Below are 26,771 nucleotides of genomic sequence, written 5' to 3'. Positions count from 1 at the left end.
GCAACACTTTTACCTTTCAAGAGCAGTGGGTATTGTTTGTGTAACACGATGACAACAGTTCAACACCAGCAAGATGGCAACACCACAGAGATGGTATTTCAACATGCAGCACATTTGCACAGAGAGCCCCTCCAAAGCCTTTTAATGGACAAGAAAGCTGGTGCATTTTGTGAGAGTCACACCCCAATGCGAGGCATGAGTACAGCAAAGGTCTTACACAGCTCAACAGTACTAAGCTGCACAGTACCTGCCACCACAAAGAGAAACGTTACTTGTTGTAGAACATACATTAATTGATCCAAATTACTTATTGGGTGCCTACGAGTGGGTAAAACTGAATCCCTTCAGAGGTAGGGAAAAAACCTAGCAGGGAAGAAAGGGAAAAAGGGAATATCCAATCTTGCACTGAATCATTATTGAACAGTCTAATCAATTAGAGACACTTGAAAGGATCCCAGGGCTCTGCGTGGGAAACGCAGCCTGTTAGAGAATGGGAGGAGAAAGAACACAAACTTGAGTCAGAAGCCAGGAGGATGGAAAGCAGGCTACAAGAGCTGTGCAGACTAGGCCCTTAGCCAACACTTGCTGGGAGAAGCCAGATGAGAGGGGGGTTGATCAGTTTGGTGAGGACTATACTTTGAAAATCAGACGAGGGAAAGGTTGAAGAGCTTCTGAGAGCTAAATCTCATACACTTGGAGAGAAAGATTGAAAACAGATTGAAGGTCTTGATGGAGATTGTACCTCAGGCACTAGGAAAGACCAGACAAGGATGCTGGCCAAGGGAATGACCCACAGCTAGAGGGTATCAATATCTAAGCCTCACAATTACCCTAGGCAGATTGGAATACATGCTAGTGGATGTGTATTGGAAATAGTAGTGGCCAAGGAAGGTGACCCTCAAATAGGTGGTGTGAATATCTGTGCCTCGCAAGGACACCAAGTAGGGTGGAATACTTGCTGTTAAGAGATTACCAAAAGGTTTGTGGGCCACTATATCCCTGAGACTTTGCGATTTCCAAGAAGTGATCTGGCTGTTCTGTGGCTGAGAATATGAGTTTCAAGATGCAAGCCAGGCATTTTAGCTTGTAAGAGGGATTGTTAAGATCTTCGGCTAGGGACCCTGGAAATAAATGAACAATATTCCCACAGGTTGAATCTAGAGACACTTTGAGTTGCCCAGCACATACACTTCACCTAGTGTCATGGCCGGGGGATCAACAGACAGCTCAAACAGCTCAGACAGCTCAAACCAAGGTCTTACGGTTACCTTCATTAAACAACAGAATTGCTAAGAGATCAGTGGCAAATTAAGCAGTGTTGTGGGAAATCAAAGTAACATAAGTAATCAATGGTCCGCCAGACATTCGTTCTGTTTCTTATTCTCTGCCAACTGGCGGTCAAACAGAAACTCGCATTCTTAAGTCCCCCAGAACAGCTGACTCGGTTATTGCTGTTTGATGCTTGGCTTCCGTTGTAGTTGCCAGGATGTTGTAACTCTCTGGAAATGGATCCAGTATCCCTACCCTTAGTGGTTTGGGATATCTGCATGCTGGCCAGGCAACAGACTTCTCTTGTTCAAGCCAATGATTGCAGTACAGATCACTGTGGACCCTGGGATCATCAGGCTAAACCCCATAGCTGCTGGTTGTAGACCCTGCCGCAGTCTTTACCATAATTTGGGTCTCTACCAACTTCTTAGCATATTTCCCCTTGGCTATTTCCCACTCCTTGGATCTGATCTTTTCCTCCTTTCCCTTCTCGTGCTTCCCCCTCCACCTTTCCTTCTGATTGCTTTGCCAAACTCTGCTTGCCTTCTCTCACTCATTGATACTCACCTCTTCTCCTAAGCTTTCGTTGGTGTCACCTCAGGTTCTCCTCTCCTCTTAAGAAGTCTTGCCACCACTTCCTTGCTCTTATATTTAACCTCTTCCTATTTCCGGCTCTGATATCTTCTTTCTACCTCCTCCTCATGTATTCTCACACTTTACTCTCCACCCCTCCATCTCACTTCATGCTTAGGTATCCTTGAGATGGGACTATTTTTACTGACACAATCTGGGAACCCTTTTTGTATTTTGTATTTCCACGTAACTGTGGCGAGTTAGCAGGCCCTCTGCAATTAACTGAATATGTTGTGCGTTAAAATAATACATGCATTTGCTACAAGATAAGCAATTACCAAAACTGCATCTATTAAAAAACCGTCAAGTGGCTGTTTGCTGCACCAGACAATGTTTTGGTTACCTTTCCGAGGGGCCACTGGAAAACACAATTGAACTCTTATCAGATAATGTTATAAACATTATAAAATGGTTCTAAAAGTCAAGAAATCTACGCTGACTTTTATGACTATGGGGAGAATTTGGCAGCCACTTTTAATTTTCCACATGGTTTTGCTAAGGTATCCATACTCTCCTATTCCAACAGTACAGCCAATTCCACTCTGTGTGCAGAAACCATCAGCATCGTATCACCTACATAGCACTCAAGTGGCCTTCGACCTGTGGCTATCCTAATTTCCAGTCAACAATGGGGCATTTTTATCATGTGAACTGTGAAAATATCAGTACGACGTCCAATCAACTTCGTTTTTTGTTTTTTTTTTATTTATTTTTTGCGGCCTTTGTTGCACCTGATTTTTTTTTACTGCCAAGAAAACATTGAAAATATGGGGTGGGTGTGTAGATGGATATAAGGTGTAGGTGGGTGCGGGGACTAAATTGTAAATGGGTTTGAAGGGGAGTTTGGGGGGTAACACTGGCCCAAAAAACAAAAAAAAAGTTTTTGTGGCAATAAATGCTGCGAAATAAAAACAGGTGATGGAATGACATGGAACCAAAATAAAGGCCGAGTCAATATTTACCTACTAAGTAAGACCTTATTTATACCTACTAAGTAAGACCTTATTTATACAGCCGGATGCCTTTCAAAGGGTTGTATTTGGAAATGCATGTACATGTCAATGGACCGTCAACATGGCAAAGATAGATTTCTCCTGAAAATGCATTTTCACTCTCTACCCTGTGCAAATCTCAAATAGGTTTAACTATATAAACGTTTACATAAGAAACCTTTACTCCTGTGTTAGCCTTCAGCTGCGCAAAGATGAGTCTACTGCAGCAGCTGTCTCTGCACTTACTTTATTCAAATGCCTGCATTGTGCTTGTTGGAGACATAGGAATCAGAGCAGAGGACTAGAGAGGGGACTTCTCCTCGCAGACACAGGCAGCCATTGCGGAATGGTACAGGTTTCACTACAACGACAACACAGGAATACGAGATGTAGGTTTTCATTGTTCTTGAATTCATTTGCGTGGTTTGGGATTCTCCATGCTAAACCGACAGATTTCAGACACAACTAAATAGAGAACTGTATTTGAACAATGTATTTATCAATACATTTCACTTTCTTTGTATTTTCATAAACCTGCAGTATACATGGTGCACTCTTACACAATTCAGAGAGTCTAGGTGGTTTGAAAGTTTTTATGGAAGTAGTATGTAATTTAAGGAATTTGAATCACGTTCATTTAAATTTACAGTATGAACTCAGAATGCATTTCACATACTCAATATTGACACCGATTTAGGGCGATTGGGGTATACAGTAGACATTTTAGGGAGACTGTACACTACCTAGTATCTCTGAAATGTCCACGAGTATACCACATTCCCTTAAATTGATTAACACATTTTGAATGTTTGATAGGTACATTTAAAGTAATGGATTGTTTTTATGTTTGTAATTACATTGCAGAATCATAATCTTGGAACGTGCTCATCCATAGCAATGGGGGCCTAGGCTTCAATGTTTTAACATGTAAAAGTATTGATTAGCATACCTTACAATGAATAATCAGTTTGTACTGGAATTAATATGATAGAAGCAGAGTTGCCGGCTGGCCCCCGGTTGGGCGTGGCACCTATTGCCGGCCGTGCCTTCAACCTTTTCATGCTAAGGCTAGAAATGCAATTCAATTAAACGCAGGTCCATAAATGTGCCAAGAAAGAAATGCTTGGCCAGATTATTTTTGGCCCATAGTGGCACACTCACGAAAGATCACAGATCGCGCAGATTCAAATATTGCGACAATAATACATTCATGCATTTTTTGAAGCTATAGAATTACGTCAAGCATCTAGTGATCATGTGAGTGTGCCAGCTACAAATCTTTTGAAAAAAAAGCCGAGTTCATTCCAGGGAGGTGCGTTATTTTAATATTTTGATTGGTGACCAGATTCATTTTGTTAGTTACCGTTGCTATCATCGTACAGCTAGAAGCAGATGCAGACCATTTGGATGCAGGAACATTTCTATGTTGTTGCAATTTCTTTTGCCCGAACAGCCTTTAATTAACCTTTTAGAGATTCATGTGTTTTTGCTAATTGATATATTTGATTTATAGCGCGCCTATACACAAGTGTTTCAAGTATTAAGGTAGGATTTTAGATGATGTGTTCACTGAGCTTTTTAAGAGTGCATCATCTTTTTCTTTCCAGCATGGGGTCTGGCATGGATTCACATGCTCATGAATATTCCCCGTCGTCAGGCTGGGAATCCTCGGTAAAGAAAAAATCATTATCAGTTTCGTTTCTGATCTGTCTTTCTTAGTAGTAACCAATCACTGAACTCTGGGTCATACTGCCCCCAGCCAATGACTGCCCTCCCCCTAAGCCCCGCCTCTGGCAGCCATCCTCAGATTTTTACCTCACGCTCAAGTGTTGGGAGTCCTCGTGCTTTAGCTCTTGAGTTTTTGCTGCGTTTACCCGCTGTTTCAGGAGATTTTCTAATTTTTTCGGTTTAATCGAGACTCAAGCTCCACCGTTTCTACTTCCGATAACGGGGACCCGTTTCGGAATTCTTCTACGCCCCTCAAGGGTGAAGTTTTCGTCGAGTTTACGCTTCTTGGAGGATTCCGGAAGATCTGCAGCCTACCTCAACGGACATGGCCCAGGACAAGGGAAGCTCGACGCCCGGATCCAAGCTGTTCAGGTGCTGCCCTGGATGCGGATTACAAAACGTTTTCAAGGAGGACGAGCATTCGCGATGCCTCTACTGCCTTCATGAGGACAAGACGCACGTGGAGAAGGACTGTGCGTTCTGCAAGAACCTTTCGGAACGGACCAAACAAGATCGTCGTTCCCGCCTCGCCGCCTGGCTGGAGAAGGGCACAGCAGGTGAGAAGGCGAAGAAAAAGTATGAGCAGGCTTCTAAGTCCTGTGAGGGCGCCCAGGCGACGGGCTCCCAACAGAAGGCCAAGCACTGCGAGTCCGCAGGCACCTGGAGTGCTGAAAAGTCAGGCTCTTTGGCTGCCAAGCAGGGCATGACTTCCCCGGCACGTTCCACCACGAGCCAGCGCTCTGGTTCGGGGAAGAGGAAGTCCGAGAACCCAGGTACACTGCTGGAGTGGCCCCGGTCGATCTGGAAAGGGGAGCGAGGCGCTGACCCTCCCCCCAAGGCGAAGGCCCAGGACGTACCTAAGGTGGTGAGGGCCTTGATCCAGCTGGCAAAGCCCTCTATTGAAGTGGTTGCTGCGACCCTGGCGAAGCCGGCTGAGACTACGCCAGTGGAAACGGCCACTGGGCCCAGAGTATCCCTGCCACCGTGGAGGGAATCCTCTTTCCAGCCCATCGTTAAAACCCCCGTGAAGTCCCCGGCGGAAAAAGAGGGGGGGGCAGTGGCCATTACAGACTGGGAATCAGCCTCTGAGGAGGAGCTGGTGGAAACCGAGAAGGGCCCCAACGAGAGGTTCATAGGCCTCAACGAGAGGTTCGAGAAGGTTCGATCCCAGGGGGCGGTCCCCGCTGACGTGATTGGCGACGAAGAGGGCCAAGTGGAGCGGCCATCCCGTCCGTCGCAGCCATTACCCGAGCCCCAGGATAGCTTGGTGGCCATTTTGTTGGCGATCCAATCCTTAATTATCGAGATAAGGACGAGATTACCACAGACCCCGACGGAGGATCCCGAACCAGGCCTGTCGGGAAACCCTCCGAACAAGCGGAGGAGGGTCCACCCCTCTCCGCCCTTCGTGCCCGCGAGGCTTGTGGACCCCTCATCCCCCTCGCCGGACCCTAAAGAGGATATGGCGACGGATACAGCGACGGGGACGGACGACGACGGCGGCGATGACACAGCGGACATCCCGTCACCACCCCCCTGCGGGCTTCTCCAGCCGACGAAATTGGCTCCTTCCACGCCATGATAACCAGGGCATCCGAGCTCTTCCAGCTATGCCCAGAAGAACAAAAAAAGGAAGGGTTTCTTTACCAACGACGAGAGGCCAAGAGGAAGACGGTCCTCGCGGTGCCTTTGTTCGATGACCTCTGGGACGAGGGGCTTGCTGTCCTCAAGAACCCTTCCACGACACCCGCCAAGAGGGACAGGTATGAGAAGAAGTACCGAGTCCCTGATGCCGCTCCTTTGTGCCTCAGGGCCCAGCCTACGCCGGACTCTGTCCTCTCGGCAGTGGCTAAGAAGAAAGCAGCGGGTGCGGCGGCTTCAACTTCCACTTCCCCGCCAGACAGCGAGGGCAAGAAGTTGGACTCCATGGGACGACGAGTCATCTCATCGGCGGCGATGACGATTAAGGCGGCCAATGCCTTAGCGATCATGGCCCGCTACGACAGGGAGCTCTGGTTCAAGGTAGCTCCCCTGCTAGACTTCCTACCTAATGACAAGAGGGCGGAGGCCCTAGAAATTCTGCAGGAAGGCGAGGTGGCATCGGATCACGCCATAACGGTGGCAATGGACATTGCCGATACCGGATTTCGCCAACTGGGCAACGGAGTTTGCCTCCCACGACGAGGATGGCTCAAGGCGACAGACTTTCGCCAGGACGTCTAGACCAGAGTGTTGGACATGCTGTTCGACGGCAACAACCTTTTTGGTAAGGCGGTGGACGAGTCTCTACAGGCCATGATGACCGACTCGGAGACGGCCCGGGCCCTAGGGGTGCTTCAACAGTTACGGCCCTTTCGGAGCTCTGGAGGCAGAGAGGGTGCCTCCAAAGGATCCAGCGGTGGCTCCTCCACTTACCGCCAGGCGGCCTGCTCCTTTTCCCAGGAGGCCTACAGAGGTCGCGGCAAGCAAGGGGGATCCCGCCGTTGTCGCCAAGGAGGCCAAGGCGGCAAGGCCGCCTCCAAGCAAGACTGACCCGGCCGTGTCATCGGGCACCCACGTGGGAGGCCGGCTGACTAAGTTCGTCAGCGTGTGGGAGTCCATCTCCACCGACCATTGGGTGTTGGACACCCTGGCCAACGGACACTTGCCTGAATTCCAAAAGAAGTGCCCTCGCATTCCTCCCGTGGCCAGGAAGGAGAATCATGTCCCTCAACTGCTGTTGGAGGTAAGGGCGATGCCCAAGAAAGGTGCCATCGAGCTCGTCCCCAGGAGGCTCCGGGGCTCCGGAGTGTACTCAAGGTACTTCCTCGTCAGAAAGAAGACAGGCTGTTGGTGCCCCATCCTGGACCTGCGTCGGTTAAACAAATAAATCAAGGCACAGAAATTCAGGATGGTCACCCTCCAGCACGTGCTGGGACAGCTGGAGGAAGGCAACTTCCTATCGTCGTCGGACCTGGAGGATGCTTACTTCCACATCCCCATTCTAAAAGGGCACAGGAAGTTTCTCAGGTTCGTGGTTCAGGGACGCCACTACCAATTCAGAGCCCTACCGTTCAGATTAAAGTCGGCACCCAGGATATTCACCAAGTGCCTATTCTACCCCTACCTGGACGACTGGCTAATCCGGGCAAGGACAAGGGAACTCGCCGTTGAACACACAGCGAGGACCGTCCGGTTGCTCACGGAACTGGGGTTCGCCATCAACTACCCCATATCCCACCTGGTTCCATCGCAAGTAGCACTGTTTCTGGGAGCGAAGCTCGATACAGTGGGGCAATTGGCCTCCCCGTCGGAGGAGAGGACCAAGACCATCCTGGGTAAGGTGCGGCGCCTGTTAGCCACGGACGTGGCCAGGGTGAGGTCCATCAAGTCCTTTCTTGGGATGATGTCCTCATGCATCTATCTTGTACCCCTTTGCAGACTTCGGATGCTTCCGCTACATGTGTTTCTCGACGCCCGCTGGTTTCAGGTGACGGGCTGCTTCGAGGACAGGATCCCTCTCGACGAGGAGTTCCGTCGGGCGATCATATGGTGGGGTACCCGTGCTCACTTCACTACAGGCACGGACTTTCAAACCCCGGCGTTTCAGGAGACGGTGATGACGGACACCTCTCTGGAGGGTTGCGGGGCCCACACTGGAGATCTCCACGCAAGAGGCCTTTGGCTCCCGGAGGAGAGGTCTCTCCACATCAACATTCTGGAGCTCCGAGCAGTGTTCTGGGCGCTCAAGTCGTCCTTCTGTCCCTCAAGGACAAAGTGGTGAGGATCTTCACCGACAACACCACCACGATGTTCTACATACGGAAGCAAGGGGGCACCAGATCCCCAGCCCTATCCAAGGAGGCCCAGGATCTGTGGCACTGGGCTGTCAACCAGGGGATGTTTCTGGTTCCCTTCCACTTGGCAGGAATAAAAAACACCATCGCCAACTCACTCAGCAGGGAGCTGCGCTCGTGCCACGAGTGAGAACTATGCCAGGATCAAGTGGATCGGCTCTTCCAACGATGGGGCAAACCCCAGATCGACCTGTTTCGCGATAAACTCCAAATGCCAGAAATTTTCCAGCAGGTTCCCGCAGCCGAGGAGCATGGGCAATGCTTTCTCGTTCCCCTGGGACGGCCTGTTTCTTTACACGTTCCCTCCGTTTCCGTTTCCGTTGCCTCATCAACCAGCTCAAGAAGTCCAGGTGCAGAATGATCCTCGTTGCACCGGCGTGGCCGAGGCAGATCTGGTTCCCGGAACTTCTGGACTTGTCAACGTCCCCACCAGTCAAGCTGGCAGCGGACGCGGATCTTCTCTCCAGAGAAGGAGGCGCCATTCTCCATCCCGACCCACAGTCGCTGAACTTGCAGGCCTGGCTCCTGCAGCACTAGAGTTTGGAGGATACGATATCCCGGCGGACTGATGAGAGGTTCTTGCAAAAGCCAGGGCGTCCTCAACTCTCAAGTGTTACGGTCATAGGTGGAAGAGGTTCTCTGTCTGGTGCCGTGCACAGAAGATTAACCGTCTGCGGATTACGGCCCCTCAAGTACTGCCGTACCTACTGTCGCCTGCCAAAGCTGGACTGGCTCACGCCTCCATCAAAATACATCTGGCTGCCATCTCCCGATATACCAGGACTACGGGACGGGCGTCCTTATGGTCTCATCGCCTGGTGAAGGAATTTATGAAGGGACTATTCCGATCGTTCCCGCCGGTGAAGGCTCCTGCCCCGGCTTGGGAACTTAATGTGGTGCTGACCAGGATCATGGAGGGGCCCCATTCGAGCCTATGCATTCGGCGCCTTTGAAGTTCCTGTCATGGAAGACAGCGTTCCTCGTGGCCATCACCTCCGCGCGACGAGTGGGAGAGATCCAGGCCCTATCTTGGAAGCCTCCATACTTGACTTTTCATGACACGAGGATGGTGCTGAGGACGCACCCCTCCTTCATGCCCAAGGTGCCGTCGGACTTCCACCTCAACGAGTCCTTGTGGTTACCAGTTTTCTTCCCATCGCCTTGGACGCCGGCCGAGAGGACTTTGCACTCGCTGGATGTAGCTAGAGTGCTGAAGTTCTACCTGGACCGCACAAGGAGTTTTCGGAAGACGTCACAACTGTTTGTGAACTTTGGGTCTGTGAATCAAGGGAAGGCTCTCTCGAAGACTTCCATCTCAGATGGCTCTCCGGCTGCATCATGCACTGTCACCGGCCATCCGAGAGCCCATTCGACCAGAGCGATCGCTGCTACCACGGCGTTCCTGTCTGGTGTGCCCCTGCTGGACATCTGCAGGGCTGCTACGTGGAGGTCTACACACACCTTCACAAGATTCTACTGCGTCGATCGGGACTCCAGGGAGGAGTCCAGGGTCGGCCAAGCAGTGCTGCGCAACCCGTTCGCCTAAGATGAGCCTGGTGAGGAGGTAAGAATTGCTTAATGTTGAGTTTTGGATGTGATGCTTAATGTTGAGCCTTTGCCACCTCCCGTGGTTGTGCATGTGTATACTGCTATGTATTCTCTTATTCATGAGCATGTGAATCCATGCCAGACCCCATGCTGGAGAAGGAACAAGTTACTTACCTCTAACTGTTTTTCTCCAGCATGGGTCTGGCATGGATTCACATGCGAACCCTCCCACCCACCCTTATGCGGCTCTTCACTTGGTCATACTGCCACTTTGCGTGCTACCAAATCTGAGGATGGCTGCCAGAGGCAGGGCTTAGGGAGAGGGCAGTCATTGGCTGGGGACAGTATGACCCAGAGTTCAGTGATTGGTTATTACTAAGAAAGACAGATCAGAAAAGAAACTGATACTGATTTTTTCTTTACCGAGGATTCCCAGCCTGACGACGGGGAATATTCATGAGCATGTGAATCCACGCCAGACCCATGCTGGAGAACAACAGTTACAGGTAAGTAACTTGTTCCATGTATGTAATGAACATAATGTCATACGTTACCCCCGTTCCAGTCAAGTAACGTGTGCGACGCAAATCACGTAGATATACGAAAATGAAAGTAGAAAAGAAAAAGAAAATGACAGAAAAAAGGTACAAAGAAAAATGAATGCAGTGTATAATTACATATTCCATTAGACACATCATTAAAGATTCTTTGTCGCCAAACAATTGACTAGAGCTACATCACTAATCTGTAAATGGCACTGATGTTTAGACTAATGTAAAGTTTCTCTGGCGGTAAAAACCGCGTGACTACTGAGCGATCGGCTTGCGTATCTATAGGGAAATTAACCGTGTGTATTAGGCAAACGTATATCTTACCAATACGTTGTCAAAAAGCGATCGTGTGCTACTGCAACATTAGTTTTCGTGTAGACTTACTCGAACTCAGAATCCTTGGACCCGCTGATGCCGAGCGCGTTTGCGTGCATGCACAGCACAGTCCCTGCTATGTTGTCAGAGGGTTACCTAGGTAACCGTTGCTCAGTGAACGTCGGCCATATTGTAAAGTGTAAGCTCGGTGAGTAACTCAATGCTGATCGGACGGCCATGTTAGCATGGCACAAAGGTGAATACAGTCCTGTTAACTGTAAATAAAAATTTGCTGTTTGTGTTGTGAACAGTACCGCATGTGTGAGTATGGCTAATGATTATGAAGCCACACAGGTTACAAAAGAGTCCTAGATTACCGAGACATCATGCCTTGGGTAACGCAAAAAATACAAAATGAGTGTCAATTCTAATCCAGAAAACCATAAAGGCGCGTACAAAAGGAAATGACAGGAGGATAAATTGAAATTCTATTAAGTACTTATTAAAAATAAATTATTGTAAATACCACTAGATCAAGTGATTACTAAAAAAATATACAGTAAAATGAACTCAAAAAAACGAAATTACCAAAAACAACAAGCTGAGATTCACACTCCAAGTCATAGTGAAAGGGTAAAAGTACATCAGAACTTGACAATGTAATGTAGACAAACGGTTTGAAAACCAGTTGAAAGATTCAGAAAAAGCAACTCAGATCCAACTCCTCATTCATCCCTTCTGGAGCAATGGATCCCATTCTTTCAATCCACTGCGCTTCTCTCTGAGCTCTCAGTTTCTTCATATTGCAGGTTTGTCCTTTGGTTGGTATGACTTCTAGCACAGCAAATTTGAGTTGGGCAACTGTATGCCCGTTGTCATGGAAGTGTCTGGCTACTGCTGATGTTTTGTTGTTCAGTCTGATGCAAGATTTGTGCTCATTCATATGGACTCTTACTTTGTGTGCGGTTTCTCCGACATAGTACTGGGCACAAGGACACTTAATGGCATAAATAACATTCTCTGATAAGCATGTAGCATGGTGTTTCAATTTGATTTGCTCTCCTGCTCTGGGGTGAGATATGTGAGGTCCTTTAATTAGTTTGTTACAGTTCCCACAGCTCATGCACGGATACGTGCCTGGATGTTTATCTGATATTCTCTGCTTGCCAATTCTTTTGTTGTGTGTATCCACGAATAGATTCCGTAAATTGTTGCTTTTTTGATAATCGAACACCGGGGGGGGGGTTGTAAACAGTTCTTTAGTTCCATTATCATTATGTAATATACCCCATCTTTTGAGGATGCTGTCTTTTTATTGTCGACTCTGTGTGGAATACTTGGTTACAAAGACCAAATCTGGACTTTCTTGTTTTTGTTTTGTGGTTAGCAATTGCGTACGGTCATGTGTGTCTATCTTAACTCTTGCTGCTTGAAGATCTTCCTCTGTGTAACCTCTTTCCTGTAATTTCTTATGGAGTTTGTTCAATTCAATGTCACATTCCACTGAGTCACTCAGAATTCTTTTGATTCGCAACATTTGTCCAAGTGGTAGATTACACAGAATACTGGGTGGGTGAAAACTCATTCTATGGAGCAGATTGTTTCTATCGGTGCGTTTAGTGTATAATGTTGTAGAAATTCTTGAGTCTGTGATGATTATCTGTACATCAAGATAGTGAACATTGGGGTTGCCTACTTCCATAGTAAATTGTAGTCGACTGTCGATGCTGTTCAAAAAGACCAAAACATTCTTAAGTTCTTCACGACTACCTGACCACACGCCAAAAACTTCATCAATGTAACATATCCATTTTTTTACATTGTGGATTGCTAATAATATGAGTAGTTTCAAAATCATGCATGAAGCTATTTGCATATGATGGTGCCATGGTGGCTCCCATGGCCGTACCTGAAAGTTGGTTGCAGTATGCGTATTCGAAACATGAGTGGGTTGCGATAAACTTCAAAAGTAACATCAGGAATTCTTTATTCGCTCCTATGGGTCCTGCTTGTAGCAGAAGTTTCTCAACTGCCTTCTGCCTTAAATCGTGTGGGATGCTAGTATAAAGACTAGCCATGTCTATAGTGAGTAAAGTATCATCAGGTGTTAGTGTAATCTGGTCCAAAATTTGAAGAAAATAGGTAGTATCCTTTACATAGGTAGATGTTTGCTGTACCTGAGGCTTGACCTCTGAACTGTTGGCAATGCCTAATAAATATATGCTGCTGGTGAAAGTAATGGCTGGGGACATGGGTTTCGCAATTGTGAATGTGTACTGGAATCCGATTGCCATGTCGGACGAGTGCTTCTTTAATGTCCTAAATTCAATTCTTGACCTGGTAGCGGTAGCACCAAATGTGAGAGCTTTGGTGCTGGCAGGCGATTTGAATTTAAATTGCCTGGGTGAGATAAGCAACCGCAACAAAGGTAGATTTCGAAGATGGTCATCGTTGGTCAAAGCGAGGGGCTTGGTGGTTCTTAATGGGGCATTCGAATCTGATATCCCCCCCGGTCTCGACATGGCAAAAGGGTGAAAGTAACTCATAGACTACATTTATGTGAATGAAGGCCTGTGGCCCGCAATGACGAATTTTGAGGTTGTGAAATCTGATGCGAGCGATCCTAATATTCTTGTGGCAAAGTGGGCTTACAGTTCAATGCGCGGCCCTGTTATTGGGGCATCAATGAAAGGGAGCTGTGTGGTGAATGCGGGGGGGAATAAACTTTGATGGTCGGAGACAGAAGTATGCCAGCTTGAGCGGTTGCTAAGACTAGTGCTGCTAGATTTTGACATACAGCCTGAGAATGTGGCAAACGTCCAGTCCGACGTGTTCCTAGTATTTCAACAGCAAAAACGTAAGTGTAAGGAAAGACCGGTGGGGGGTGTCTGTACTTCTGCTCTCTATATGGTAGAAGAGAGGCACAGAGGACCCCAGCCAAGATTCTCTAGTACAGTAGCAATGGTCGAGCAATCAAGGCCTAGCTTCTCAGGAGGTGATGCAGGCTGGTTCTTAAGTACAGTGTAGTCCCCAAGCCCCCACAAAGGAATGTCCACACACTGTATTGGTTAGAACACAGTCTTTATATAATCAATATTCAAGGTTATGTACACTTATCATAATAACTCACTTTGTACTTAGGAAAATCAACAATGGCAAATATATACAATTCTAAAGTGGTACCACCCTTTGTATTAGATCTCATTAAAGTGCATCAACAATACTGTAACAATGTCACACAGATCAATAGAGTGAAACCAGCAATAGAGAGAGGAGAGAAAATAAGATGGTTGAGCAATAGGCAGAATACTGGCCCCTACCACTAGACACAGTTCTGTGTGGAGATCCCCCCACCTGGGCAACCTGTAAAATAAAGATATAGCACAAGCCCAGTCCATATATTGTTCTGCAAGTCTTATTCCCTCCTATAATGTTTTTACCCCCCCAATGTACCTGGTGGAGTCGAGTTCTTCGAAGAGGCGTCGACAGATCTTTCTTGAGCGACCCCCTTTCAAGCGGGAGTCACGATCGTCGAGAGGCGTCGAGAAGCGTCGAGGAACTCGGTGTTCGGCGACGGGGAATTGACGGCCCTTCTTGAATGACTTCCCTTTCAAGTGGGAGACACCGGGCGTCGAACGTCCGTCGACAAACAGGGTAGAACGGCGTCGATGAGGCGGCAGCTTCGTCCGAGCAGTGCTCGTCTGCGTCGGAGCATCGGCGTCCTGCAAGGCAGAGGCGTGCGGGGCACCTCGGTGACAATAGTTCTGGACCGCAAAGATTGTGGAGACGGAGGCCCAGCAAGGGCGTCGAGTCGTTCGAGTCTTTGTGGTCTTCGGGTGGCGGGAAACCCACCGGCAGGTTTCTCCTCGGCGCGTTGGTCGTCCTCGACTTTCTCCGGCAGGATAAAGCGGTCGACGGTGCGGACGAGGGAGTCCTTCGATTCGAATGTTCTTAGGCAAAGGAGCAGACGGCTCCGGTCGTCGGCGGCACGGCGTCAAGTGGTTCCCACGGCTGGGCAATACAACTTCGACGGGCCTCCAGCGGTTACACAAACCTGCGAACCCTGGTCGACGGCAATGGACTTCGACGGCGGCGATGTCCGGGTGCTTCACTTCGATCTCCTCGGCGGTCCCGTCTCGGGTCGGCAGCCTTTCGAGGGTCTGTCTTCCAGGGCGCTTCGGCGAAGATGGAGCGGTGCTCGATGGTCCCTCGGAGCACGGGAAGAGGGCGCCTTACCAGGTCCTCTCTCGGGTCAGTCTTCGACGATTTCGGCAGCCTTCGGATCGGTCGAAGCAAATGCAACAGCAAGTCTTCTTCTTCCAGCTGGGCGTCGAGAATCAGCAGTTCCAGTTACTCTTAGAGTGGAGACTGAGCTCCAGAACGCTTCTGAACGTTCCCTGAACCTTGTGAACAGTGGTGAGAGGTCCCCAGATATACTATTCTGTCTCTCATCCACACTGCTGGCACACACTCAGCAGCCAATCATACAGAAGGGCATTCATGCAGTCAGTCAGCCAATCAGGCACACAGTGCATTCAGGCCACACTCCTCCCTTTCAGACACTCACCACAAGGAATGTGGATTGGGACAAGTACCCAGCCATTCAACACTACACACTGCATTCAGGCCAGTTTCGGGCAGGGATGTCTCAGTCTTTGTCTCTCATGCCAGAAACCAGACAACCACAACAAGGAGTGTATATTGGTCACACACTCCATTCACCCAGGCGGTACCCACAACATACAGTCACTGGGAAGGCTCCAGTCAGTCTAGCTGGGCCTTCACAACAACACCATATATGGAACTTCCACCCAACAGCCAGTCAGGGGGAAGGGACAGAGTCAGGGCTTCCCAGGACTTTGGGAAAACAAGGTAACAGGCAATAGAGAGCAAGAGGCCACAGGGGCCATCTTGTTTCCTATCAGGAATCAACTGATCCCAATGGCAGGGCCTGGGTATCCCGAAATGGAGGACACCCAGAGCACCTGTCAAATTCAGCATGGAGCTGCCACCAGCCCATACCCTGCTCTGTGGGCCACCTACAGGTGCCCAAAAACATACACTAGGGGCACAGGGTTGTACCCCTACCCATGGGTGCCATAAGGGTATCCCATGGGTCTGTTCACCAAACCAAAAGAGAGAGCTGCACTGCCAGGAGTCCCACATGGACTCCTGGGCAGAAAACATGACAGAACACACGATAAAAAGCAGTAAAGGACAAGGATTCAGAGGCCCTGTCCCTCTGATGCATTTCCAGCATCACAGTAAGTCCTCGCTGCCCTCCCAACACCCCCATGTATAGAGTGTTAAAAGTAAAGAAATCACAGCCCCGTGCCGATTTGAGAAGAGCCCAAAAAGAACCTGCCCACCTGCGTAAACAGCTAGTCACTAAATTAAGATCCACCTATAGGAACTGGTCTAAACAAAATCGCTCGGCCTTGTACCAAGAGGATGGTGCAAACATGTTAAAGACCCTGGCCAGCAAAAATATCGCAAAGATGCGGTTGTTGCTCCTCAATTGGTCCTACAGGCCAGTCCAGTCGCTACCCATTCTTGGGGGGTGTATTTTACTTCCCTGTATGCCTTACCTGTGACTACTTCTACCCAGGGGAGCTTGCGCTACTTGTTGGACTTTTATTTGAAGTTTGAGCTAGCGGATATTTTATATTTAATTAATACTGCTAGCAATTCAAGAGCAAGTGGCCCGATGGGCTATCTAATTTCACCCTCAAAGAATACCCGTAATTATGGGCGTCAATCCGGTTTAAAATCTTTTCACTTATAAATGTAACCCAGTCCTTACCAAGTTCATGGACCCAGGCAATCACTATCCCAATTTATAATAAGGAGGATAGGCAAGCCCCGAGTAGTTACAGACCCATTTCGTTACTGGATGTCTCCTGTAAACTGTATTGTCAGTTAATCTTGGGAAGTTACAGTTATGGGAGAAGGCAAAAAACCTACTTGATCCCCTTCAATCGGGTTTTGTAAAGGGCCTCGGGACCATCCCTAATATAATCACCTTGAATATGTTACAGAGCCAACAGGCAGAGCGAAGGCAGCCACTATATATGGCGTTCATAGACTTTAGCGCTGCCTTCGACTCAGTTGATCGATCCTTATTGCATCAAAAACTACAAGCATATGAGTGCCCGCCGTCGCTTATGGCCTTAATAATCTTGTTTCACACTAAAACATCTATGAGAGTGCAGATTACTCTTGATGGTAAGCTTTCCCCGGAAATCCAAACGAAACGGGCTCTAAAGCAGGGTTGTGCCTTGGCGGCAATTTTGTTTAATTTCTTTATTATTGACTTGGGCCATGAATTTATGAATTGTAATAACGATGCCCCAAGGATAGGTCTGCAGAAAATTCCGTATTTGTTATATGCAGAGGATCTTGTTCTGCTCTTACCGACCCCGCATGGCCTTCAACATATGTTGTTCCGATTGGGTGATTATGTGGCTGCCAATAATCTCGAAATTAATATTTCGAAATCCCAAACTCTGAGCTGTACTGCCAGTGCCAGAGCCCGGGGTCATTGCCCCATCTATTCTTGGGTCTTGCATGATGCTAAGTTAGTAAATGTCACACAATATGAATATCTCGGGGTCACTATTAAAAACAGACAGGTTATGAGTGATGTTGAGGCAATAGCGCGGAACAAACTACAGCAACTAATCTCACAGTCCCGTATTTTGATGTATACATTTGGGAAATTCTCCCTGAAACATATCATACTATTCTATAAGATGAAGGTGATACCAATCATTTTATATGGTGCAGAGGGAAGAAAACTGGGGAAGCAGCAGTACTGGGATGCTTTGGAAGCAACATATCGAAGGCACGTCCTCGTCCTTCCAAATAGCATCCCGATAGCGATCTTGAACTTGGCTTGGTTTCCCTTTATGCTCAGGGACAGTGGAGACAGTGCGCTTTTCTGCGTAAATGCATGGTGGGGTCAAAGAGTGGACATATCCTAGAAACAATAAGCTATAATCTGCTTAAATCAAGTAATAGCTTCCCAAAGACATGGAGAAAAGAAGCCTTGAATAGTCTGGCCGAAGCCGACATCCCATTAGATCTGTTAGTTCAAAATCCTAGCCGAGCGAAGGTGAAGATATATCAAGCTGACTGGTCCAGGAACTTATCAAGGTGCTCCCAATATAAAGACTTCAGTATGTGGCTGTTTGGTATGAAGCGTTATGGTTTGACATCGCCATTTTTATTGAAATATCCATCATCAAAGGTCTGTTCTGATTACTTAAGACTGAGACTTCATCTGTGGAGTACGCGCAAGGTCCTCTGTAAATGGAAACTGTTGACAAGTGATCAAAACTACTGTAGATATTGTCAGGCTCCACAACAAAGGGAGACACTACAACATCTGGTAGTTGAATGTAGAGCCTTGATTGAAGTACGGGCGAGATGTTTTGTTTTCGATTCATTCAGATCTTTAGAGCGATCAAATTTGGCAAATGCTGTTTGCAAATACACATGTGACGGTGCAGATTGCTCTAGTTCAATTTTTACGCATAATATTACCATGTATAAATGAAAATATTTACTCTAGAAAATGGAAATGATTAGTATATACTAACCAAGATGGGTTATTTTGGTGTTTTATTTTTATTGGTATTCATTGTATTATGTAAGATATTAATGTCATTGTATGTATTTTGTATATTAATTTGAAAAGTTGTGCGCAACTAAATCAAATAAAAAAAAAAATTATATTCGCTCCTATGGGTCCTGCTTGTAGCAGAAGTTTCTCAACTGCCTTCTGCCCTAAATCGTGTGGGATGCTAATATAAAGACTAGCCACGTCTATAGTGAATAAAGTATCATCAGGTGTTAGTGTAATCTGGTCCAAAATTTGAAGAAAATGGGTAGTATCCTTTACATAGGTAGATGTTTGCTGTATCAAAGGCTGAAGAAAATAATCTATATACGTCCCTAAAGGTTGTAGAATGCTCCCTGTAGCTGCTACGATGGATCTTCCTGGAGGATTATTGAGCTGTTTGTGTATTTTAGGTAAGGTATACAAATGTGGCATTTTGGGATAGGATGTCCATAGATAGGCCTTGGTCTTCTATTCTTTTATTGGCATTTGTAGCACCGTGGTATAGGCAAACATGAAGTGAGCTAGAGTAGTTGCTCTCGGGTGTGACAGTCCAGTTCGAATGCAAATAGTGAATGCGATATTATTCACGTTTTTGTGGTCTACGTGCTGCAAAAGAACTGGAGTGAGTCTACAGAAATCAGCAAATGTGTTGTACAGCAGTGACGTCAAAAGCGTGGCTCAGCTGGGAAAACGTGATCACAACATAGGTGTGCAAATGTTTAACACTCTTTCTATCAAGAAAGAGGCCACGCCACTTACGAAATGCAAAGCAATACATGGGTGCATGAATATGTCAGTTGATTCGCCCAGGGCAATAATAATGTATGTGTACATTGCCTGGATAGGCGGTGGATGCCCAGTGACCACGCAGCCTGCTGGACCCCCCTGTGCCCGCAATGTTCCACAGGTGCCTTCTTCATGAACATAGGGACACAATCTGTCCAAGCCAGCATGTGGCTTATAGGAGCATCCGTGAATATGCATACAGTTTTCATATGTTGGAAAACTTGTGTACAGTGAATTACAATATGGAAATTATTGGAGGCAAAAGCAAGGTGTGTACAGTGTATGTAAGACTGGACAAATTGCGCGGCGCAATGCAGTGCGAGTGACTAGCCTCATGCATAAGACATCAGACGGCGGTGCCCGTGACTTCGGTTCCCCATAAGCCTGGAAGTGTTTTTGTGCAGGGGAGTGGCATGCAGGTGACAGGTGTTGTGGATGACAAGTATGACATGACAGAAAAGACAGTAATGACAGTCACAGGAATGAGGAGACTGAAACCAGGATGTGAAGTGGAACAACTTTGGCCACAAGCTTTATTTTAGGACCAGCCATGGTGCAAAAGATCAGGTGAGCAGGGGGCTCTACTCCCAATTAGGGCCTGCTCGAGGTTGATCCCCGCCACCACCCTGAGGGGATGCAGACCAGCGTCCTCCGGTCCCCCTAAAATAGGAGCTATATTTTATGTACAGCCCCTGGCAGCCAGGGTCCAGAAAATTTTCCTGGTGAAGACATCCATGCCTTCAATGAACAGGTGGACCACGTCACTGCAGTTTATGGCCTGCTTGTGCACCGAAGTCCCATGTATAATGAATTTGAGGCCTGAGAAAATGCAGAAATTGGCCACTGCTTTATTCAGTTTGCGCCTAGATATTTCCATGGCCTTGTTGCACTCTGCTCCATGCCAATGCTGGCGCGGGATGATTTCTGACATCATCACTTCTGTTCGAAGTCTTAGCATGTGAGCCAGGGATCTGAGGGAGGTGCAGATTTGGGCCAGGAGGAGCTTCCTGCCCAGTTGAGGCAAGTCATTGCCCCTGAGGTGGATGATGAGATACTCAGGGGTAGGAGAGCATGCCCCCAGCAGGCCGGCCAGTTTGTCGTGGAGGTCTCCCCAGCGCATGCCAGGCTTGCCCCCACCAGTAAGTGATGGTGTCCTGGAAATGCATGCCAACCTGGGTTTCCTCCAGCCATCTGCTGGCCCTGGTGATGAACGAGTGGCCCACGATCCAAGTCGTCTGAGACGGGAGGTTGCCTGTGATCACAAGAGGGCAAGAGGGAAAGGGGGCGGGGAACTATTAGATCAAGTCTTTCCAAATGTATCTTTTTGTAAGACCCTGATTTCCAGCCCCCGATTCCCTTTATTGCTTTTTCTTGCAACCCTCCCATCCAGGCTGAAATGGCTGCTCCTATCCTAAAGGAGTGGGATCCAAACTCAGTAGGATTCCACCCTATAGCTATAATAGTCTTCTTGAGTACAGACCTCAACTGAAATCTACTGAGGGCAGACCCCTTTTTGTGTGAGAGCAATTGCCCTGCCCCCCGGCCGGGTCGCTTGCTCAAAAAAGCCCTTGTGGTGCAGATGGGGCAGTATTCTGTTTCCTCAATGCAGTAAAGGTTGATGAGCCTCCCTTTTCCCACTTGGTCGGTTTTGGATCTACAGAGTTTCACTTCCATGGAGTCCTTCCCCAGGTGGATGTCGCCTACATCCAGCCCTTCCTCTGATCCTGTGTTTTTGGAGGCTATCTCGCTAATCCTGAAAGCCCCAAAGTAGTTGAGTGTGAAGGCTGCTCTAAATAGGGTGGTCTCGTAGGCATTGTTGAATACTGCAGGGAGGGTGTCTAGCAGGATTTTTAATTTTGCAAAATTGATGGGGCGCCTGGTGTCTGTGTTGACCCCTTCCAGCTTGGACCAACCCTTGATTGCATATCTGGTTAGCATGCCGTGGGTGGGGTCGGGTGCACCTACTAATCTAGTGTAATATGAAACTGCTGCCAGATGGGATGAAGCCCATGCCTTCTTTTTGCTCTGTTTGAAAGCCCACTCCATAAAGTCATTGACGTGGCTCTCCTGGATATCCCTAATGTTGGCGACTTTTGTGATGTTTCCAAAATCCGTCAGGCACTTGTTCTACATTTTGGCTGTTTTCTGTGCCGGTGCCTTTTTGGCCAATTCCCCTAGGACACCTTTTGGCTCACCTGTTGGAGAGTGGTGCCGGGAAGGGCAACCCCCCCCTTGCCCGGGCCCGGGGGGCGGGGTCGAGCTGGAAGAGGGCATCTCATGGGAGAGCTGTGACTGGCTGGCTGTCGGGGGCTGACCTGGTTATTTCCATGATGGCCCAAACCTCTTCTGCAACTGCTGTCCTCATGGCTTCTGCCTGTGGGTTTAGTGCCCTGAAAGTGGAGAACTGAAAATGGGACAGAGCGTCAGCGACCTTGTTATCTTTGCCTGCAATGTGCCGTCCAATTATTACAATGTTGTTTTTGAAGCTGACTTTTGGCATTTCTCTCAACACTTTTAGTAGCAGAGGGCAGGATGTAGAGCCCTTGTTTAAAACATGTATGACAGCCATGTTGTCTGACCATGTGACCAGTTCTGTGTTGGCCAACAGGTCCCCCCATAAATAGAGTGCCAGCCATATGGGGAATATCTCTAGCAGTGTGATGTTCCTGGTTCAGCCCCGCTTCTGCCAGCAGCCAGCGCACCACTTGTTAACAAAACATGTCCAAAAGCCCCTTCTGCCAGCCGCATCTGAGAACAAGGACCTTTTGTCTGCCTCATTCATGGGCCTGCGCCATATCACCTGACCATTGAAATTGTTAAGAAATGATTCTCACATGGCCAGGTCTTGTGTTATTTCCTTGCCCAATCTGATGTGGTGGTGTGCTTTGTAACACCCCTCATTTTTAGTTCCAGGCTCCTGTGGAAGACCCAGTTTTGGGGCATGATTCTGGTAGCAAAATTGACCTTCCTGGAGAGGGATTGCATTTCCCGCAGGGTCGCCTTGTCCCTGCCTGTCATCAACCTTATTGTCTTTAACGGGTCCTTTATTTTATCTCTGGGTAAGCAGCATTCCCCCTTGGAAGAGTCAATCTCTATTCCTAGGAATGACAGGGTGGTGGTGGGTCCTAATGTCATCTCAGGCGCCAGTGGGACCCCTAATGCCTGCATGGTTTCACTGAATTTTTTGATGGATGTGCTGCATAGAGGAGACCATGCTGGGCCAGTGAAGAAGAAATCGTCCAGATAGTGTACCATTCTGTCTCTGGGCATGGCCTGTTGGAGTGCCCATTGTAGGAAAGAACTGAACTGTTCAAAGTGGGCACACACGATGGCGCAGCCCATGGGGAGGCATTTATCAAAGTAGAATTTGTTGTCAAAAAGCACAGCCACTGGTAGGTGCTCTTGTGCATGGGCAGCAGCCTGAATGCTGACTTAATGTCGGCTTTTGCCATGAGAGCGTTTCTACCTGACAGTTTTACTAGGTCAACCGTGTCCTGCACACAGCTGTAAGAGACAGCAGCCTCAGTGGCCGGGATGCCTTCATTCAAGGAGCTCCTGGGTGGGTGTGATAAGTGGTGCTAAACTCCCCCTGCTCTTTTTTGGGCACAAAGCCCAGGGGTAAGCATAAAAACTCTGTGAAGGGTGGGTGTTGGGAGGGTCCCTCTTTCCTACTCAGTTTTAGCTCTTTAACAATTTTTTCTCTTATTATGCGGGTTAGGGATGAGGTAGATTTTAGATTTATGTGTATGATGGGGGATCCATGGCCCTTGAATGGGATCTGAAAACACTCTTTGAAGCCCTGACCCAAGAATATTCTAGCTGCTGGGTCGGGGTAGCTCTCTAACATTTTTAGTAGTTGGTCAATATTTATTGGTAAGGCCCCCATCTTATAACTAGTGGATGTTTTACCCTCTGTGACTTTAGGGCTGGGCCTAGAGGGAGAGGCTTTTGTGCAGTTATTGCTGCTGTGGCCTCCATTGCATGTGCTGCATTGGTTCTTGTATCTGCACTCAGTGCCCTTGTTGCAGGACCCTCTATTGAAGTACCAGCATATCCCCGGGGTGCTCCCTTTGGCCCCACCAGTGCTGCGGTTGCTGAACTGCCCTTGAGTTTGCCCCATTTTCTGCCCCCCTGGGGGCGGTCTTCGAAAGGGGGGCTTGCTTTTGTTAGCATGTGCACTGTCCTGTTGGTGCCTGCGCTGGTTGTGCTGCCTGTTTCTACCCCTCCTGTTACTCTGATGCTCCTGGTCTTTATTACTCTGAGCACTCCGAGCTGAGTTTTCTTTTAAGACATGGAAAATGTACAGTTTTGGGTCTTCCTCCTCCCAGTCCAGATCAGGGAATCTCTGCATCTCCTTCCTGAACTCCCTATCGCAGTTCATTCATGATTCCCCCCCAAAAGTATTGTGAATCTCCAAAATTCGTTGGTTGTAGGCAATCAGTGCAGCACCCTCCTCTGGGAACTTCTCTAAAATGATTGTTGACAAGATTTGAAAAGAGGCCTCCCAGTTCTGGATATTCTTTTCCAAGGTATGCCTCTTCGCTCTCGCTTCCTCTTCCTCATCCTTTTTGGAAATACCAAAACCTAATTCTTCATATTCCAATAGGCAAAAAATATCAATGAATTGCTTCTTCCAAATCCTTTTCTTAATTTTGCGCTCAATGTGCCATGCAATAGTCTTTTTTTAAACTTCTATTCATGCTTTTGCCGGCTGTGCGCCTCCCATATTTAGTCATTTGTGGGCTCGGGGACACACTATCATTGCTAGGCCCAACCCATGCATTAAGGTGGCCCTGGACATCCTCGCCCCCAGAATCAGACTCTGTATCCGTGCTGTCACTCTCGCTGCTGGAGCTGCTCGATTAATCCCCGTGCCTCTTCTTTCTCCCAGCACCCCCATCCTTGTGCCATTTTAAAAATTGTTCTAACATTGACCCCAAATCATTGCTTTTCACAGTATCTGATTTTGCTTTTCCTTTGGTGCCGGGGTGGGTGTCTGAAGAGGCGGGCATGCTGCAGACATCAAGGCGCTGCTTGTTCCTGGCCGGCTGTTATTTTTCTGCTGGCTCATCATCGCCGTAGTCCTCATCCTCAGGTGCATCTGCGTTGTCAGCGTTGAAACTAGTGGATGCGAGCTCCGCCATTCTTTCCTGCACCACGTCCATGCCATGGACTGCTTCTGCTGCTTTACCCCATTCCAAGAGTAGTGTTTCCTTCAGGGATACGGTGTCGGCCATCTCTTTCCTCTTTGGGCCTCTGTGTACTGGCTTGTATTAGGCAGTTCTTGTGTTGCCCACTCGTTGTGCTGTGTTCCTGCATGCTTGCAGTTCCCTAGACTGCCAGGGTTATTGTTCCACAATGTGATGGATGGCGCCTTTATTCTCCTAAAGGTACCTTTTGGTAGCTAAAATGATTGCTCAGTGTCTTCCTGCTTCCAACAATTTGCGCTTCTCCCCGCGTTGCGCCCTGTAGGCGTTCTAATAACTGCCTGCCGGCGCCGTAGTTTTGGAAAAGCACAGCCCGTAAACTACACAGTGGGCCTGCTCTGCGGTGGGGTCGCCTGGATGCAGGGGTATGTAAGGCTTTTCGCTCCCCTTAGTTTGGCTTGTTGTTTGTGCCCTACTCCACTCCTCCTGGAATGAAATGCTCACTTTCTGCTCAGCTGACTTTGGTAAAGTGATAGTGCCAATGCAGAATGTTCTGTGTCACAAAAAGAATGCTTATTCACACTGGTCGAGTTTTTCCCCTCTCGAGGGTGCTCTGTGTTGACCTGCTTCCAAATTGGAGCCTTTTCGCTTTCTGCCTCTATTCGCGGGTTTGCCTGATTGCTTTTGTTTGGGCAGTGTCACCACGGTTGCCCGAGCGCTGCTGCAAGGCTTGCAGCGGTGTCGGAGGGGCCGGGGGGGGGGGGGGGGGTCAGTTTATCCACTCTCCTCTGGGGCTGCACTTGGTTTTTATGCCGTCTGCTCGCTTCCTCTATTTCGGTCCGTTTCTTGAGTCGGACCGTTTGAGCCCCAGAATGTCCTTTTGTTCCTCGCACTGCGCAGCGGTAGTGTTAGCCGGTATTATTCTTTCTGCACCTGTGATCTCGCCTTGCAAAAGAAATTCCTGCCGGCGGAATGAAAAAGGTCGCTGGGGCTTAGTCCCCTCTTTCTCTACCTCTTCTTGTGCGTGTGCTGTCGGAGCTCGATCGCGTCTCCCTTAGCCAATCTTAGATGTGGCAGTAGCCGCCCTTTGACCTCCGTCTGCAGAACAATGTTCCTTGCTCCGTCGAGGCCTGCGGGGCTGGGAAGACTCAGGCACAGCAAGGATCCATTAATGCTGGTATTATGTTACCGAACAAAGTAAATTTGTCCTCTGCTGCCTGGAAACGTCTGCTGCTCCACTGCGTTCGGCGCACTGGTATTGAAATTGCTCCTACCTGTCTGCACAGTGCATTTTCAGCCCATACTGTGATTTTTGAATTTAGATGGACCCTGCTGCTATAATTGTTCCTACTTGTTTGCACATGGCATTTTCAGCCCAAACTGTGATTTTTGTATTTAGATGGACCCTTGCTGCTAAAATTACCTCTGTGAGCACGTTGCCAGCGCTTCCCATATCATGCCCAGCTTGCCACACTCACGCACTTTACTTAGTTTATGTGTGCTAACATGTGCTGTCTCTTTGCCTGCCTCATAGCGCTGCGACTATCGCGCCACTATCTGCTTGCCCTCCCTAAACACAGGCACTAGTGCCCATTCTGAGCTTAGTCCTTATATATGGTACCCCTACCATTAGCTAGCCCACCTCCACATAAATTATGTATCAGCCAGATACTTATACAGTCCTACTTAGGACTATCCTACACTTACTCATCACAATAGATGTTAACATACCTCCCTCTCTGCCATCCTTAGCGTCTGCGACACCCCCAAACGATCCAAAAACTTAAATGACATGATCACTAGACCATGCAATCTCTCCCAAAGAAACCTCAAGCTTCGTGCCAGACTCCCCAAAATTTAAAAACCCACAGCCAAATCTCTAGACCTCCTCTCTAATAACCTGTCTAGAAACCTAAGAATCGCCAGCCTAATACCAAAATATCTTCACACAACTCGACTAACACTCAGCACCCACTCCAGCTCAACAGCCGACTCTATGGAGACCCTACCAACTGCCAAACACCCCCCGCAATACTGCGATACCACCCACTGAGCCCACACTGCCAGGTATAAGAGGAGCCTTAATAAATGCCCGGTCTCTGGTGGCACATGCTACAGAAATAGCCGACCTCATCACAACTGAAAAAATGGACTTCCTCGCCATCACAGAATCCTGGCTCCATTCAGCAGCCGGCCCAGCAATTATGCTAGCTACTCCTGAGGACTACAATCTCTTAAGAATAGACCGCACTTCCTCTCGAGGCGGTGGCCTAGCCATAATTGCAAAAACTAGCCTAGCACTTAGACTTGCTCCTTCACTAAAGGTAGACTCTTGCGAACAC

The sequence above is a fragment of the Ambystoma mexicanum genome, chromosome 9, assembly GCF_040938575.1.
Source record: "Ambystoma mexicanum isolate Mex_15411 chromosome 9, UKY_AmexF1_1, whole genome shotgun sequence".
Classification (NCBI taxonomy): Eukaryota; Metazoa; Chordata; class Amphibia; order Caudata; family Ambystomatidae; genus Ambystoma; species Ambystoma mexicanum.
Note: the sequence above shows the minus strand (reverse complement) of the source record.